Source organism: Eptesicus fuscus, chromosome 10 (assembly GCF_027574615.1).
Source record: "Eptesicus fuscus isolate TK198812 chromosome 10, DD_ASM_mEF_20220401, whole genome shotgun sequence".
NCBI classification, from domain to species: domain Eukaryota; kingdom Metazoa; phylum Chordata; class Mammalia; order Chiroptera; family Vespertilionidae; genus Eptesicus; species Eptesicus fuscus.
The window spans coordinates 36,284,205-36,303,680 of record NC_072482.1 but is presented as its reverse complement, the minus strand read 5'-3'; the positions used below and the strand labels follow the sequence as shown (position 1 = coordinate 36,303,680).

The following is a 19,476-nucleotide window of genomic DNA, read 5'->3' as shown; positions in this document are numbered from 1 at the left end:
CTTCCACTCTCTCTAAAAAAGCAATGGAAAAATATCCTCGGGTGAGGATTAACAAAAAAAGAAAAATTAAAAAGAAAAAGAAAGGGTAGAAGGTACTGTTCCATTATAATCTTTATCATTCTTTCATTAATAAACAAATAAAATCTAGAATATTCTATTAAGTTCTCATGTAATTCATAACACTAAGTTTTTTCAACTCTACTAACTTGGGTTGTATATGCATATATGTTCATGCATACATCACACAAAAACAGGAACTGAAGGTGAACTGAATTTTCTTCTCACAGATGGTGGCATGAAGTTCAATTCAGCTCATCAAAGACACCCAAAGGGCAAACTCAGCAGGCAGGCAACAGATCCCTGCTAAAGCGAATCCGGTTCATCCCTTGGACAAAGAGACCTGGCTGTATAATATTATGCTGTCCTAACCTACTTTTTAATGGCAAAAGAAATAAACTTAGTTTCAAAATAAAGGCTTTATGAAAACCCTCTTACTACTACTTTTATAAACATTAAAATGTTTAATTCTTGCTGGTAAAGTCTTTATTTGATTTTTAAAATTTAATGGCTCAATAACAAATAAGTACAAATACAACTTCTTAGCTTAAGTGGTCTGTACTAAAAGGCAAACATGATGATAAGTGTAGTTAATTTTGTCTTCCAGTTACTATTGCATTTAAATTACTGGCTAAGAGTCAGAGAGACAACCAAAAGGATTGAAGCTTTTCATTGGAAATTTTCACTTTATTGATTCAATTACAAAATATCATTATATTGTTGTTTCTTCTTAATTGACATATCAATAAAAATATGTAACAAGAATGTTCAGATAGTATACAAAGTGAGAAATGTGAACTATCTTCCCAAAATTCTATATGAAAACACAACTTGACCAAACAGTTGGCAAAGTTTAGGTGAGTTAAATTTTCCTTTTTAGATTTCAGTATAAAGTAGATTAATAAGCAACTAAATAAATCAAGCACTATATGGGGAGTTCTCTGAGTAGAAAATCTGCCTGGACTTATGATTTTTCACAGCAACACTTGAGACAAACACGATTTATGTGTTGTTATGATCCCCTATAAAAAGTGTTTTATGACTACAATGATTTTGACAAAGCACTTAAAAACTTAACCAAATAATTAACTTTTCACAAAAATAATCACTTTAAACTGTAAAATAGTGATTAAATGATCCAAAGCTTCATACATCTTCTCAGCTCATAAAGCAGGACATCCAAAAGAAATGCTATTTATAGGATTAAAAGGCTTCAGTTTTCCTAAATAGAGTTAAAAGTAAGCAGACTTTTGTTTTGTTTTTTAAGTAGATCTCACAATGAAAACCCTTTCCTCTACTGCACTGTGGGCATTTTGCCTTTCTTTATTCCTAACCACCAGCACAGCTATGAATGGTTTCCTTTACAACTGCTGCTTTCAACCTACACCAAAATCCAATCATAAGTTTTTACAGTATCAACTTTATTTATAAAGTCCCTAGTTATTAAGGTCAATTGAATCCAAAAACTTTCTCAGAGTAGTTCAAGTACTCATTTACTATTTTTATAATCTCATACATCTTCTGGACTTAATTACACTGTGATTATTCAACAATTAAAATTCTACTCAGCTACATTTTAGTCTCAATTCACAAGAATTACCATCCCAGAATAGAATCCATTAGAACTACTGAGTAGTCTTCATGAAGAATTTCTTCACACTCACAGTTTGAGCCTGCTTTCTTTTTTTTCTTCAGCTCAGGTTTTAATACTAAAGTAGTACTAAGTACATACAATTTTCTCACACTTTCCATTCAGTAATAATAGTATTTCATGAAAATATACTTTATGTTCAATTTTATTAAAGTGACAGGATAGGGTTTTTATACCATTAAAAAGGGCTTATGTAACCAATAACAGGGCCCCTCTACACTTCTCTGGACTGCCTCCTCTTACCCACCCTTGCATGGCTGCTCTCTACGCCTACTGCCCCACTGTCTTTCGGGAACATCCCTTCACTGCTCTCTCCTGGGTATATATCAGAGTCCTTTCATGCCCGAAAATGTCTTTATTCGACCTTTGTACTTGAATGATAATGATAGGTAGAACGCACATATACACAAAAAACACAAAAGTGGATTCTAGGTTGAAAGTCATTTTTCTTCAGGATTTTAAAGGTATAACAAGTATTTGTACATCCAGAACTGCCTCTACCTTTCAGAATCTGATCATTTTATACTCCTCTGTATTTCTCGCCTTTAAGCTAGAAGCTTAAAAAATCTGGCCTACATGGTTGCTCTAAACTTCCATGATGACATGGCCCGGTGTACAATGTGTGAATTTATTTTGCTACACACTCTGAGAGCACATTCAGTCCAGAGGCACAGATTATATATGTGGGTTCACAAAAGAGGTTTACAGTTGTGAGTACATGAAATACAGTTTATTCTTGTATTATTTCTTAATTGTTGTATTATTTATTTGTATTACAACTGTAAACCTACTTTTGCCCACCCTGTACATAGCTGAGGAATGGTCTCATATTATTTCTATTACTTCTTTTAAAATGTCTTCCTCTGTTGTTTGTTCTTTCTTTCTAAAAGTTTTATAAGTTGATGTTGCACTGCTATGAGACTGCTATTCTTATTTTCTCCTCTTTTCCATTACCCATTTCTTTACCTCTTTAGTCCATCTTCTTGGAAATGTCTCCACTTGACTTTCTAATCCTTCTATTCACATTTTTAATTTCCCTCTATTGTCTTTGCTTCTTTCTTGTTGCTTTTTTTCTACTTTGCTTCTGTTCTTGTCTTTCATGGAAAGGCTTTCATCTAATTTTCTATTCACATTTAAAAGGCACTAAAAAGCTAACTAGAAGCTCTGTTTAAGTAGGTCAAGACTATCACCTGGTAAACTTCATCCTAAAGTAACAGGGCAGTGCTAAACTCTTTGTGGGAATGTTCCCACCATTAGTGTCTGTTCATTGTCCTCTAAAGTTCCGTTTTCCAGAGAACAAGGCATCTGGGTCTCTGGCAAGACAGTTAAGGAACTGGAGGCCTAACCTCTTCACATATAGCCTTCAACCAACCCCACCAGCTTTTGCCCTGAGTCTTAAACCTCATCTTACATAATAACTGAAACCTCCAAACCCTTAGCCTCTGATCTCCTCTTTGCAAGAACTTAAATACAAAGTCCTCTGCTTAACCAAGTCAGATAATATTCTTCTCTCCAAACTTGCTGAAACCCCTCATCTACTATTGCCTCCTTCTAATTTCTTTGCCCTGGTAGATTTCTATCTTTTTTAAATTCCTGTACTACCATTTTAATGAAGTACCAGGAAAGAAAGAACAGATAAATGTATGCAAACAAGAAATGTTTAACAAGGAAAAATATTTTCATAGAATAATTGACTTAGTTGTTTTCATCATTGCACTGGGAATGTCTAACAAAGCTTATTAATCTGACAATTTCACAATATTTGAAATTTTAGTCATTGCTTTTTGAAAAGCCCCAATACTTTATTAACACAGTTATTACTTAAGTTTTTCTTTTAATTCTCAGCTGAGGATACGTTTCTATTGATTTTAGAGAGAGAGGAAGAGGGAAGGAGAAGGAGAAAGAAGGAGAGGAGAGAGAGAGAAACAGATTGCCTCCCAGACACACCTCAACCAGGAATCGGACCCGCAACCTAAGTATGTACCCAGACTGGAAATCAAACCCACAACCTTTTGGTGTACAGAACAATGCTCCAACCAACTGAGCTACCCGGCCAGGGTTACTTAAGAGTTTTTTTAACTTAATATTTAAAAGTTTGCCATAAAATACATTTCAGGTAAATGAATTATGTTCTCAATGACTTGTATTCTCACTAACTTTCAATTGGAAATGTTTCTTTACGGAGAAAAAGGGCACAATAAATGAAAAATCTAAGTACCCAAAGCTGGCAGAACCATTACTATTGTTCACCCTTCTCCACTTATTGTATCCACCACATGATAGCAATCCCATAAAAGGCCTACAACAATAGTATTTTTACTTTATTTCAATATTCTCAAACACATCCTAAATAAAGAGTCTATAGCTGGATAAATACAGAAATATCATATAAGCTCTACCATTGTAAATAAGCTTGACAGAAAACACTGTTGTTATTTTTTTGGAGTAATGACCAAAATGCATGTTAGAGATCTTAATCTCTGTGGCACAAATTCTCCCTTTTAACTGTGTAGAAAATAATTATACAGTCCAACTTATCTTCTAGAAAATAAACTAGTATCTTATTTTGTTAACAAAATATTGATAACCCATATCATCATCCAGGATACCTCATTAATATCAAAAGAGCAAATCATTTACAATGTGCTGGATTGGATCAAGCTGGGAAATAAATCCATCTTAAGCCAAAACTTAGAACCAAATAACAACAGTGACAGGTGTACCAGCTCTTCCAAAGAGTATCGGAATTTGACTGTTTTTACAATGTGAACAATCAATGACCCGAGTTGTTGTGCTCATTTCCAAATACAAACACAAAGGCTGGAAAAAGTTAAGTGACTCATCCATAGCTACAAAACACAGACCACCAGAACAAGGCTCTCCTTTGTCCATCCACTTGCTTTCATTTAAACTGTGCCAACTCTTCTACTTTCTTTTAAAAATCTGTTTGGATCAGAACCTACTAGTAGAAATATTATGTCTCAGGAAAACTCTCATTTTATTATATATTACATAACACCCAATTTTTTTTTTTGTTTCCCTAAAAAGATTCAAGTATGCACTACAATATGTATTGTTGAAAGACATTTAGAAATAGTTAGCAGTTAGTGTGGCTCAAAAGGAATTTTTCAAAATAGTCAAGCCATATGATTCTGCTTTACAAGTATTCAAACAGATCACTATGAAAGCTCAAAGTGGAAATAATTTTTTTCATTCTTAAATCCGCTGAAAAATCAGTCTCCTTAATGAAGTACTCTTTCCTAATGGAATAAACTCAAGAGAAAAGGAGAATCTTTGTTTATCACTAAGCCCCAGTTAATTTTTACCACTTAGTATAGCACATTTTATCACATTGTAAGCATATACTATTATAATTTAATGTTATATAATTTACAAATTATAGAATATAATTTTTCAGATACTTAATTGGGCTTCACAGAAATTAAAATGTATCCCAGCATTAACTGGGTCATAAACATTATATATTTTAAGTTCATTAATTCTTTAAAACATGAAATTTCACCTAGAGAAATCCACAACTGAGCCACAGATCAAAATTAGAAACTTAACACTCCAAAGTTTTCTAATTGCATCAATTATTTTTCACAATTAAAAATATAGCTATTATGCTACTGCAGGAGAAAAATAAATCTAGTAATTAAAAATATCCTCACAGATATATAATTACATATGTATTTAATTTATAATCTACTCATAACCACACAAAAAATACCTGAAATTTACACACCAATGATAAGTTCCTATAAAATTAATGTGATGAAGTCTTCAATTTTGTAATCCAAAAATATGCAAATTAAAGTGAGAAACCATTTTTGCCTGCAGAATTAGAAAAAAATTTATTGTAATAATGAACACTAAAAATAATACTACTACTAATGAACACTAAAGAACAATGGAACATATATCTCTAAGCACTGTAATGAAAAATGTAAACTGGTAACTATAGTTTTGAAAAGCAAAATGGCTATATGCATATAACAAGAGTCTTTAACCTTTTGCACTCGGATGTCGAGTGTGACTCGACACAGTTAGCATTAGAATAAAGGAATCGAGAAAAAAGCAAGCGAGTGCAAAGGGTTAAAATATTTAGAATTTTGGATCTAGTATTTGTATTTCTAGGCATCTATACTTAAGAAAATAATCAGAATTTTACCTATAAAAATATTCTCTGAAGTGGTATTTACAAAAAAAAGAGGGAAAAGTTAAAGAAAGAGGAGGAGAAAAAGAAGAAAACAAACAGAAAAAGAAAAAAGAAACTTAGAAATAAGCTAAATGTCTAATAAAGGGTAATTAAATGACAGTATTGTGTAATTCTGCATTTGATTCAGCATTTGAGAAGTCAACAGCCACAGGTGTGATTAAAGAGCTACTCCGAAAACCATGACATAAACTTGTAATTGATAAGGGGGTAATACCCACTTAAAACTGCTATTGTGAAGATTAAATGAAATACCATATAGCTCAATAATTCTAATATGCACTTTTTTCACATGCTAACATGTAAATCAATGGTGTATCTTTACTTATTTGGTTGAGGGTTTTTTTTCTTTTTCAGAAATGTGTGTGTTATGTACCCAAGTAAGCTCTAACTCCTGGCCACGCTATGAATGAGTGAGGCCCACAATGTCCTGTCCTCAACAGCCCTGCTCAGCTCCTGTAGACTCACGCCTGTGGCTTCTTTTATGGAATCAATCCATCTCATATTTGGTCTTCCTCTTTTCCTGCTGCCTTCTATTTTTCCCAAAATTATCATCATTTCCACAGAACCCTGTCTTCTCATAATAGTCCTACAGTAGACAACTTCAGTTTTGCCCTTTTTGCCTCCAGCAGTGTTTTGCATTGTTTTGGGCTTTATTTTCTCAAGGACAAACTTGTTCATCTTTCTGGTGGTCCAAAGTATCCGAACAGCTCTTCTCCAGCACATTTCAAATGAACCCATTGTTTTCCTATCAGTCTAGTTCACCGTCCAACTTTCACATCCATACGTAGTAATTGGGAATACAAGAGTGTAGATGATCTTAGCCTTGGTCTCTAATGACACATCTTTGCTCTTGATGATCTTTCCTAACTCTTCCACTGCTGCCCTTCTGAGTCTCAATTTTCTCCTGATTTCTTGGCTTCAGTCTCCATCTGCATATAAATTCTTTCATTAATCTCTCCCCAGCACCACACTCCGCCTTCCCTTTGAGATTCACCAGTCTATTCCATGCTTCTCTGTCTCTGGATCTATTTTGTTCATCAGTTTATATGAGTGAGATCATGTGACACTTGTCTTTCTCTGACAGACTTATTTCGCTTAGCATAATACTGTCCAGGTCCCTCCAAGAGAATATCTTACCTTATAATAGAGAAACATGCAAATTGACCGCACCTCCGCTATGCCCATGATTGGGCCTGGCAGAGGCTGGGGGCGGGACTCCGGGTGGCCCATCCGGCCGTTGGGAAGACCAAGATGGCTGCGCCCAATCCTGTAAGTTCCGGGGATCCGCATGGCGATCGCCACAGGGGGGGCATGTCGGCCGAGCCCGGCGCTCCCCGGGTGTCAGCATGGCGATCGCCACCCGGGGGGCGTGTCCGGCTGAGCCCGGCGCTCCCCGGGTGTCAGCATGGCGATCGCCACCCGGGGGGGGGGGCTGTCCGGGCCGAGCCCGGCGCTCCCCGGGTGTCAGCATGGCGATCGCCACCCCGGGGGCGTGTCCGGGCCGAGCCCGGCGCTCCCCGGGTGTCAGCATGGCGATCGCCACCCCGGGGGCGTGTCCGGGCCGAGCCCGGCGCTCCCCGGGTGTCAGCATGGCGATCGCCACCCGGGGGGCGTGTCCGGGCCGAGCCCGGCGCTCAGTGGGTGTCCCGGGGGTGATCGCCACCCCGGGGGCGTGTCCGGGCCGAGCCCGGCGCTCCCCGGGTGTCAGCATGGCGATCGCCACCCGGGGCTCAGTGGGTGTCCCGGGGGCGATCGCCACCCCGGGGGCTGTCCGGGCCGAGCCCGGCGCTCCCCGGGTGTCAGCATGGCAATCGCCACCCAGGGGGCGTGTCCGGCTGAGCCCGGCGCTCCCCGGGTGTCCGAATGGCGATCGCCACCCCGGGGGGCGTGTCCGGCCGAGCCCGGCGCTCCCTGGGTGTCTGCCTTGACAAAAGCTTTCCACATCTCTGTTTATTCTTTTGAATCCATAAAACGACCTTTAAAAAAGCATGGGGGCCAGCTAATAAAGAATGCACTTTCTGGCCAGAGCACGCAGGATTCTTTTGCCCAACAGGTTAAAGGGAGCAGAGCTGGCACAGTGGGAATGGCCCTGGTGCCCTATGAGGAGACCGGGGGAATGGGGTTGCCGAAATTCCCTAAGCCTCTTGCCACCTTCTCCTTTGCAAACCACACCATCCAGATCCACCAGGACTGGAGGCAACTGGGAATCACAGCCGTGATTTGGGACATGGTAAGCAAATCTTGAGGGGCCTCTGAAAACACCTGCAACTGATTATAAGACTGGTCTTTATTTAAAAAGAAATAAAAGAACAGCTTTGTTGAGAAATACCCATATACTGTACATGTCACCTAAAGTGTACAATGAACTGTTTTTTTAAAGTAAATTCAGAGTGGTACAACCATCACCATGCTCAATTTTTAAATATCTTCGTGACCCATCCCCTCCAAAAAAAACTTCTACCCACTGGAATCACTTTCCTGATCATCTTCCCCAAAATATATTGCACTTTAAAGGTGGGTAAAGGAAAGTTGAGGGAAGTTAAAACACTGCACAAAGGATATTGTAAGATGACGAAGCCCAAAGTGAAGATCATGTGTTTTCTTTAAAATATATATATATTTTTAAAATTTCAGAAAGGGAGAGGGAGAGAGAGATAGAAACATCAATGATAAGAATCACTGATCAGCCGAAACTGGTTTGGCTCAGTGGATAAAGCGTCGGTCTGTGGACTGGAAGGTCCCAGGTTCGATTCCGGTTAAGGGCATGTACATTGGTTGAGGGCACATACCCCGGTGGGGGGTGTGCAGGAAGCAGCTGGTAGATGTTTCTCTCTCATCGATGTTTCTAGCTCTCTATCCCTCTCCCTTCCTCTCTGTGAAAAATCAATAAAATATATTAAAAAAAAAAAAAGAATCACTGATCAGCTGCCGCCCACAGGCCCCTTACTGGGGATTGAGCCCGAAACACAGGCATGTGTGCCCCTGATCAGAATCAAACCTGGACTCTTCAGTCCACAGGCCGATGCTCTCTCCATTAAGCCAAACTGACCAGGGCCATGTGTTTTCTTCAAGTTCTGCGTGGTTGTAATGGTCCCCAAATCTATACTAATAAAAGGGTAATATGCTAATTAGAGTGGTTGTCTTCTGGACATCTTTCCAGACAAAGCCGCAGTGGCTACAGAGGCCAAGGCTCAGGCAGCCATAACCACCTGCAGTGGCAGCAGCATTGGGGTTATGGGGGTGGTGCCTCCAGAGGGAGGCCAGACGGGGGGCCAAGGCACAGGCAGTTTGGGGTGATCAGGCTGATAGGGGAGGGCAAGGTAGGGGCAATCAGGCTGGCAGGAGATCAAGGTAGGGGCGAGCAGGCAGGCAGGCAGTGGGGTTAGGGACAATCAGGCAGGCAGGCAGGTGAGTGGTTAGGAGCCAGCGGTTCCAGATTGTGAGAGGGATGTCCGACTGCTGGAAATTGGACATCCCCTGAGGGGTTCCAGATTGAAGAGGGTGCAGATTGGGCTGAGGGGCACACCCCCCCTCCCCCCCCTCCCACCAGTGCACGAATTTCGTGCACCGGGCCCCTAGATTTAATCAATAAATGCCTTCAAGTATTTAAAATATGATTCCATATTTCAAAATACAAAATGTAACCTGAGAGGTGAGTTTGTATGTTGCTCCTGTATCTGGGAAGGAAGGGCCAGACCTTGGAACCTTTGGACCCTGCTGTCCACAGGCCTTGCAGGTGTGCTTGAATCTTCACAGGCCTAACCTTGGCCTAGAAGGAAAGTTTAAAAAGTTGCTCTGGAGCCCTAGCTGGTTTGGCTCAGTGGATAGAGCACCAGCCTGCAGAATGAAGGGTCCCGGGTTCAATTCCGGCCAAAGGCACGTGCCCTGGTTGCATGCTCGATCCCATATAGGTGGCATGCAGGAGGTAGCCAATCAATGATTCCCTCTCATCACTGATGTTTCTATCTTTCCCTCTCCCTTCTTCTCTGAAATCAATAAAAATACATTACAAAAAAGAAAATAAATAAATAAATAAATAAGTTGCTCTGGAAAGCCATTTGGTGTCCTTGTCCAAATGCATCTCTGCTAAGAGGCATCGCTGCCTAAATGAACAGAGAATACATTTCAGCCCTGAGATGTTTGAGTTGAATAGCTTGATTTTCGTTGAGCATTTCTCTCACGATTTTTCCAATTACCCTGAAATTTCTATGTATTATGTCTTTCTATGTATGTTCGATTGTTAAATTTACCTACTACTTTTGAGTACTTGCCCACATCTCTGGGATTTGAATGGGGGTTATATCCCATTTTACTGTCTTTTAACTTTACATTTAACTTGTTTCTCTGCTTCCCTTGCCCACTGGGAACTCCTCTGACTCCTTAAAGTTTGCTGCTCAGAAGTTCAACAGGCAGGTATCACGCCACAAGTTCTTTTTGGACCTCTGACAAAGGGAGTGATCAGAGAAGGCCATCACTACCTAGGGATCTGCAAGGTATTCTGGGTACCTGCTGTCCATAGCCCTCCACTGTTATCAGAATACTTTGCCAGTGCACTAATCTTTTTGGAGATAAAATTCGTTAGCATGTTACTAAATGTTAATTTTCTTTTGCAGAAAAAAACAGTACCATGTCTGAATTAATTAACGATATTTAAAATATTTCATTCCTTAACACTTTCATTTGCTTTGTCCACAGGCTATTCCGATCCTTTGTTTGGCCCCTGACGTATTTGTACTGATTTGTTTCTGTTGGTAGTTTGTCCTCAAATGTGTGTAGAAAGCATGTATTTTATGATAAATTTTTATGTAGTGAATGCTCTGTGTGGAATTCAGAAAAAAAACAGATTCAGTGATTAACAATGCCAAAAATGCAAATAACTAGCCATTGTTCAAGTAACAGTGGTGCTATTTCTCTTTTGTGGCCTTTTAGACTTTTGTTGCCCTAAAATTCCATTTTATTGGGAATACATTTTCTACCTCATTTTTTTTTCCCTACTATAAAGAGCTTCTAGATAAAATTCTGTATATAAAAAAAAAAAAATGAGATGCCACTACACATCCACTAGAAAGGCTAATTTTTTTTAATCCTCACCCAAAGATATGTGTTTTTTTTAAGAAAGAGAGGGAGAGGATGGGAGTGGGCGGGGGGGGGGGGGGGGGGGGGGGGACAGCCATCGGTTGTCTCCTGCACACACCTTGATCAGGGGTTGAACTTGCAACCTGGATTTCGAACTTGACCAGGAATCAAACCCACAATCTTTTGGTGTACAGGATGACAGTCCAACCAATGAGCCACACTGGCCAAAGCGAGGCTAAAATGTCTAAAACTGGCAATACCAAATGTTAGCAAGGATACAGAACAACTGAAACTCTCATTTATTGCTTACCATACCACCTGAAATCCTACTCCTAGTTATTTACCCAAGAGAAACATTCACACAAAGGCATACCTGAATGTTCATAGCAGCTTTTTTTGTAATTGCCCCACAGTGGAAACAATTCCAATATCCATCAACAGATGAAAAGATAAATATCTGTACAATGGGCCGAAACCGGTTTGGCTCAGTGGATAGAGCGTCAGCCTGCAGACTGAAGGGTCCCAGGTTCGATTCCGGTCAAGGGCATGTACCTTGGTTGCGGGCACATCCCCAGTAGGGGGTGTGCAGGAGGCAGCTGATCGATGTTTCTCTCTCATCGATGTTTCTAACTCTCTATTTCTCTCCCTTCCTCTCTGTAAAAAATAAAATATATAAAAATATATAAATAAATAAATAAATATCTGTACAATGAAAAAACTACTCAGCAATAAGTAGGATTGAACTAATAGCCACAACATGGATAAGTTTCAAAAGCATAATAAGTGGAATACATGAGATAACAGTAATATACAGTGTAAGATTCCATTTATATGAAATGCTACAATAGGCAAAACTAATCTAAAATTACAGAAATCAGATAAGGGATAGTAAAAGCTGAAGAGGGGAAATGAAATTGACTACTGAAGGGAACAAGGGAATTTTGGGGGAAAATAGAATTACTCTAAATCTCAAACTGATCTCCTAACAAAGTGAATTTTATTTTACATAAATTATACCTCCATAAATTTGACTTTGAAATAAACCAGTCATTAGAACTCAACATGAACAGTACAAAAGTTTGATAAAATTCAAAGTCAAAGATACTTATTAATTACAAAGTAAAAAATAGTAACTTTATATATAAGGAGGCAGACACCACCTTAACCAAATAATCAAAACTCTTCTTAATACATCATACCACTTCTCTGGTACTCCTGCCAAAATATAAAATCTAAATCTCATCATGAAGAAGTATTAAACAAACCCAAATAGAGAGTCTTGAATTATTAAACAATTTCAAGGTCATGAAACATAAAGGAAGATGAGGAATGGTTCCAGATGATAGGAGACGAAAGCAACATGACTACAGAACGCAATACATGATCTGGGATTTACTTTTGCATTGAAAGATATATTTGGCAGAAATCATGATTTCGGAATAAGGTCTACAGATTTTAAATTACAGTATTGGTAAGCGTGACCTGTGGTCGTATGGGATAATAATTTTGTTATTAGGAAATACACATGGAAATTGTTTGGAGTAAAGGAGGAGGTGTAAGTATGCAATTTACACTCAAAAGACTCTTAAGTGTCAGTTGTGTTTATATGTAGAAAGAGAAGGAGAAGGAGAAATAAAATGTGGTAAAGGTATTCATTTAGGAATCTGGGTGAACAGTAGGCAGGAATTTTTATATACTATTGTTCTTATAACTTCTGGAAATCTGAAACTAGAGCAAAGTGAAAGTTTAAAAAATATGGACTTAAGTCAAAGACCTATTATTTTTTTTTTTAATGTGCCTCAGGCATGAAACAGCTCTGGCCACCAACACAGGCATCAAGCTAGGATGAACTAAGGACTGTACATCTGCTTTGCCCCTGATTGATAAAAGAGCAACACCACCAATCAGGTGTCTCCTTGCCCATTGCCAGGGGGTAAGACCTATTATTTTTTTATTGCCAGGTATCACAACCAACAATCATGTCCGAAACCTCACCTGCCACGCCTCTTGCTCCTGCCACGGAGAAGACACCCAGGAAAAAGAAGGTCCGCAAGTCCATGGGTGCTGCCAAGCGCAAGGCCTCTGAGCCTCTGGTGCCTGAGCTCATCGCCAAGGCTATGGTCAGTCACCTCCAGGGAGCACAGCAGCATGTCACCGGCCATGCTCAAGAAGGTGGCTGGAGTAGCCAAGAAATCCAAGAAGGCCACGGGGTCAGCTACCCCCAAGAAGAGCACCCAGAAGACAGTGAAGAAGGCAAAGAAAGCTGAGAAGCTGGCGGCAGCTGCAGGGACCAAAACAGTGACCAAGAGTCTGAAAAAGGTGAAAGCAGCCCAAACCCAGAAGGCGGCTAAAAGTCCAGCCGAGGCCAAAGCCCCAAGCCCAAGGCAGCCAAGCCAAAATCTGCCGAGCCCAAGAAGGCTGCCCCCAAAAAGAAACAAGGATTAACACTACCTGAGAATACAAAGGCTCTTTTCAGAGCCACCCAATTAACCTGGTAGAGAGCTTTCACTGGATGGGGGGTGAAAGGAGGAGGTGAAAATGTTTATATTTTCTACTTTCTGATGCATAGAGGTCTCTGTGTAGTAACAAGAGCAAGTACAGAGATATCTTCCCCAGAAAAGATGGTTGATGCTATAAAGAGCCTTTTGGTTTAAGGTTAGCACAGCTAGTCCAGCTTTTCACTCAGCACTATGCCCTTGAAGTCCAGCCAGGTTGTTACATATATCAATAGACCCTTTTTATTGCCGAGTAGGATTGAGTGATATCATGTATGAGAATTTGTGTAACCATTTGTGAATAGAAAAACACAAACTTGCTTCCACTTAAGGAAATAAAGCTGTTAAGAAGAAAAAAATAATAATGTAAGACTACTACAGAGAACACTATGAAATTATAAAACATCATTTAAAGAAATTAATAAAGACCTAAGTAAATTAAGCAATGCAATATAATCCTAAATGAGAAGGCAATTCTCTACAAAGCAATCTTTATGTTCTATGCAATCTCAATTAAAATTACAACATTTGTCCAGAACTTGCCAAACTGATTTTAAAATTTATAGAGAAATGTAAGGGCAAGAACAGCCAAGACAATCTCAAAGAACTAAATGGGGACATAAGATTTACTATAAGGCTACAATAATAAGACAGTGTGGCAATGGCACCTGAATAAACAGGTCAATGAAACAGAACAATGATACACACACACTCTTGATTTACAACAAAAGTAGCAAGGCAGAATGAAAAAGCTGCAGAGGAAAGACTACCTTTTCAACAAATGCTACTAGAAAAACTAGACATACATTCAGGAAAAAATTAAATATAAGACCACCCGACCGGCGTTGCTCAGTGGTTGATCATTACCTATGAACCGAGAGAGGTCACAGTTCAATTCCCGGTCAAGGCATATGCCCGGGTTGCTGGCTTGATCCCCAGTAGGGGGCACACAGGAGGCAGCCGATTGATGATTCTCTCTCATCACTAATGTTTCTATCTCTCTCTCCCTCTTCCTTCCTCTCTGAAAAGTATATTTTAAAAAATAATAAATAAATACATCCATGCATATATACATAAATTAAAGGCCTACACCTCACATCGTGGCCAAAAATTATACACTAGGGTGTGTGGGTGTTGGGGAGGAGGGTAGAGGAGATTTTAAATTTACCTGTGAAAGACAATAAAGCTTCTAGAAGTTTATCCACTAATTCACCTTCCTGACCTCAGAATAGGGAAGAACTTAAAACAAGGGAGAAAACTAACCACAAAGAAAAAGATGCATAAATGTGACAAATTAACAATTTATATTCTTCATTACTGCACTACACTACTTTCTCCCAAAGAAGGCATTTTAGCAGAATTTTCAACTTTTCTCATGGTTTATATGTTGCTAGGACTTTCTTCCTTAAAATGAGAAAGGTTGACACTCTGTGCTTCAAAGGATTAACTTGAAGGGGAAAATCCCATATGAACCAATGCGACTTCCACTTTATACTAAACTGGTTCCTGTTTACCCAGCAATAGAATAGACTGGACTTTGACATCTCTCTCTCCCTTTTCCTGAGCTGTAGGAGCCTGGATTGCAGCTGGCACTCAGTAAAACAGTCACTGACTAAATTACTAGATGAATAAAGGAAAATTTACTTAATGAAAAATGTTATGCATATGACAAATCCAAACCTGAAGAACAAAAGCATGCACTGAATACTAATGCACAATGAATTACAAAATGACTCCTTACCCGATCACACATGTGCCTCCTCTAACAGTTTCAAGGATTAACAAATTAATCAACAGCTTTCAGTTTGCCTAGAACAGTTCAAACTACAACCGTTTTTATCTCAAGCAGGCTGGTACTTTATTCATTCTTCTGCTCTATCCTCTTTCTTTACCAGCTTAAAGTGTCCCTCTCACTCTGCTCTGTTCCTTAATTGCCACGTTATGTGGTCTATTGGTTTTCCCCAGCCTGATTCTACTACTTCACTCCTAACTCTGGCTTCCACCTTCACCTCCATCCTCCATGCCCAACCCTAGTTATTTCAAACTTCTCTCTTAACCCACTGCCCTTGAAATAAAGACACCCTCCTTCAGAATCTCTCAACCCATGCATACAAAAGGTCCTTCCCACCATGATTCCACTGAAGGCAAACTCTAATGAACAAGACCTATATTCAAACCTTCTCCTCTAACCCTTTTTACTTTTAGGCAGAACTCTGACTTCTCCCTAAAACTAAGCTTGCCTTTTTCCTCTGCCCCACTTAGAAGATTCACAAATATATGTAAAGTTCAAGTAACTGTTTCAATCCAGAAGGTAATTTCCAACTCCTTCAAAACAGCTGGCAAACACTAAATGATAATAAAAATGGCCATTAAAATGCCTTTATTGTCAAAATAATCGATACCAATGACCTCCTGACACAGCCCAAGGCTTTGTCTAATTATGGTATGCATCAGTTTTACTGAGGCAAGTAGGATGTTTAAAACAACAATAACAAATAAAATATCAAATGCCATCTTAGAGGTGGAAACTACCCCCTCTGTAAAATATTTCAATCTACATATATATAAAAACCTAAGCGACCAAATGACAGGACAACCGGACAACCGGTTGGTAGCTATGATGTGCACTGACCACCAGGAGGCAGATGCTCAACGCAGGAGCCAACCTCCCATGGCCAGCCAACCTCCTGCGGTCCCTCTGGCCAGCCAACCTTCCACGGTCCCTCCCCGCAACCAGCCAACCTCCTGGGGTCCCCCCCCCGCACCCCCCCCCCCCGCCTCCCCTGCTCAGCCGGCCCTAACAGGTGCTGGACAGCCCCAATTGGCCCCGATCACTGGCCAGGCCGAGGCGCCCCACCCATGCATGAATTCTTGCACCAGGCCTCTAGTATTAAAATAAAGAGCTCCACCCTGTGAGCTGTCACCAACATTCAGGAAGAGACAGGAAGGGAGGAATCCTGAAAGCCTCATTTAAAGGCTATTTCGAAGTCCTCATTTCACAAGTGGGGTTCCTGGGTCAGTGAACTCAATCATAATTCTCACTTGAAATCAAAACAAAGACCTTATACCAATAAGCTCTTTCCCAAAGGACAAAGAAAAATAGAACATTGGGAGAAAACTACAGAAACTTTGTGGAAAGAGAGACCAAAGAACTATCCGGGGATATCATAGACTATCTATTGATTGTTCTTTTGTCAAAAGCTAAATTTGCAACAAGTAGATTTCAGAGAAGATTCATGAAGAATCCTTGGACAGAGAATCTGTTTTCAGAGTAAGAGATAGTAAGCACAAAAATAATAGATATGGGGCCAGGAAACAAGGACAGATGGAAAACAGCCTTAAAAGAGAAAAGGAAAAGAAGAGAGAGGAAACATGAATCGACGGATGGGATATCAGAGAAGGATGAAAAGTGTAGCAACCAGAGCCACTAACTGGTTAGGAAAACAGTAATTGGCTTAGCACGGTAAACTAAATAAATGCAGGCAAAGGGAAAATAAGAGGAGATTTGCAAAAATCACCATAGTCAGTGACTAATCGTTTTTCTTTCTTTTTTTTTTTAACCAGCTATAAAGAAAAGATAAAACTCAGATTCTATGGAAGATACCATCATCATCCTGAATATAAGGGTAAAAGAAGGCACAGAAACCAAGATAAATCCACAACAACATAAAGCTATTTGAACTGATATGAATTAAAGTAATTAATGAATATTAACTGCATTCCAACCTATTATTACCTTCAAACAAAATGCCCAGTACAAATTCAGATTCAAAATGCAAAGGATTTTTATTTATGAAAATTCCACTAAGTCAAAGAACTGTGAAATCCATCCCAAAGCTACATCTATTATCCTGCCTAACTTTACAAGACTCACCTCACTTTAATATTTGGAGTAAGGTTACTCCGAATAATTGGCTTCGCTGGGAACTCCATCTGTCCTGGTACGGTTTAGGTTGACACCCCACTCCCCCCATCCTTTTGTCTTATCTTATCTTGAATAGAAACCGTTTCTCCAAGTGACACTAGAGGAAACACATGCAATCTTGAAAACCTGGAAAGCTGAGTGAGTTATCACCCAGCACAGATCAACATGTCAACTCCATTTTGGAGATGAAGGCACTCAGCATCCCTCTCACTAGACTGAATGGGCCAATTTCTCCGGGGGAACCTCTGCACTGAGCATGTGCCCCAAGCACCCTGAACATTCCACACACAATTTGCACTCCTCTAGCCAGGTCTCTCCCCTATTCTTCACATGCTGCATTTCTGCTCAATACTTCAAAAGTTATGCAAATCTCACCTCCCTGAAGTCTTCCACCATAACCCTTTTCAGAATTAGGTGCTCCTTCCTGTGCACCTGCTATTAACTTTATATGGCATTAGTTTCTCTCTGCTTTGTTTTATATTTCTTTGCTGAATTTTAATCTTTCCTTAGAATTTGAGGACAAGAATCATACACATATACTGCCATCACTTAATGCAGTGATGGGAATTATTAATTCTTGCTTACTAAACAGATGCATAGTAAATACCCTCTTCAACCTAAATGGCTAAATAAGGCTGTATGTTAGGTCAGAACCTGCACAAAACATACAATGTCAGATGCTAAGACTGAAGTTTCTGGGGAAGCAGGTGTATACCATTATCAGTTCATCTCTACAAAACTTCAAATCTAGCACATGCCCAACCTTGTTTCTGTAAAGAACAAAAAAATCGTAATATGCTTAGGTAGAATGTTAATATACACATTTAAAGTGTCCTATTTTGATAATGATTTTTGCCATTACTCAAAAATGATAATGAGGACAACATATAGTTCCTAAAGTAAAACCTGACAACAGTATCACTAATGAAAGGCAACTTTGTGAATTAAAACTTAGCTAGGTGTTTTATGATCATTTTTTTGTCATTATTCAAAACCACAGATTTACATATACAGAGTGAAAACAAAACCAATTACAAAACAGAACTGCCGAAAGAAGGCTGCTGTGCTATAGAAAGAACAAGGAGCAAAGCCATACAGACAAGTGGGTGAAACAAGGATGAGGTTCCTCCCGAGAGATGTGGGGAAGTAATTCCCTCCTCTTCCTCCCCCTTCCATGTGGACTGTGTCATTCTTGACATGGCTTCTTCTTTATATCCTTAGCTGTATGAGTTCTGCTCAGACGGTTCTCCAGAGCGGTTATTCTATCATTCAGCTCTAATTCTGATGTGGGTGTGGGAGGTAAGCACAGCATTTACCTCGCTCCAACTCCTTGACCAGAAATCTCTTTGATCAATACTTAAATTTAACAATGCAAAAACTACACCCTTAATTGTATATTTAAATTCTAATTAATCCATTACTTGCCTCTTTTCCAGACCATTTTAATTTTCATTTCTCCATTCCTCTAAACCAGAACATAATATGGTGCATTAGTTCCATATTTTATTAAACAAACTGTGTTTTGTCGAGTTTGGAAATGTTTCCCAAGGTCTTAAACTTTAAAATATCTGATCCTAGAAACTGGAAAGTAAAGAATACCTTTTCCCCTGTGTTACAGCTCGAGTCAAATAAAAACTAACTAAAATGAACTGGAGAAAAAAATTAAGTGCTTCCTTATATAAAATCCTAAGTTCAGCTTTTTGCCTTTTAATCATAAAATCTGTTTCAAATAGCCAGCCATGTCTCTGTAAAAAAGTATGCCAGAACACCATAATTTATCCATTTTCATCATTAAATTCTGATTTTTCCCCTTAGGAAAGATATTATAATATACATTATATAATTAAACAATAACGAGATGCATTTTTCACCCATCACATTGATAATAAAACAACAACAATATCAAGTTGTTCTGTTAGTGAGAATATAAACTAGTAAACTCTCTGAACCAGCACTTCTTGGTGAATATTTATTGTACCACAGTGAGAAAAACTGCAAACAATCTAAATGCCTATCAGTAAAGAAAATAGTTTAATAAGTTATGCAATAT

General features: G+C 39.2%; 1 protein-coding gene and 1 pseudogene across 3 annotated transcripts in view; both read right to left on the bottom strand.

Moving 5' to 3' along the window:
• MYO6 (myosin VI) overlaps positions 1-19,476 on the bottom strand; it is a 155,356-nt gene that overhangs the window by 99,310 nt on the left and 36,570 nt on the right. The gene's annotated exons all lie outside the window — the stretch shown is intronic.
• Positions 12,797-12,941, bottom strand: LOC114231179 (small nucleolar RNA SNORA48; annotated as a pseudogene).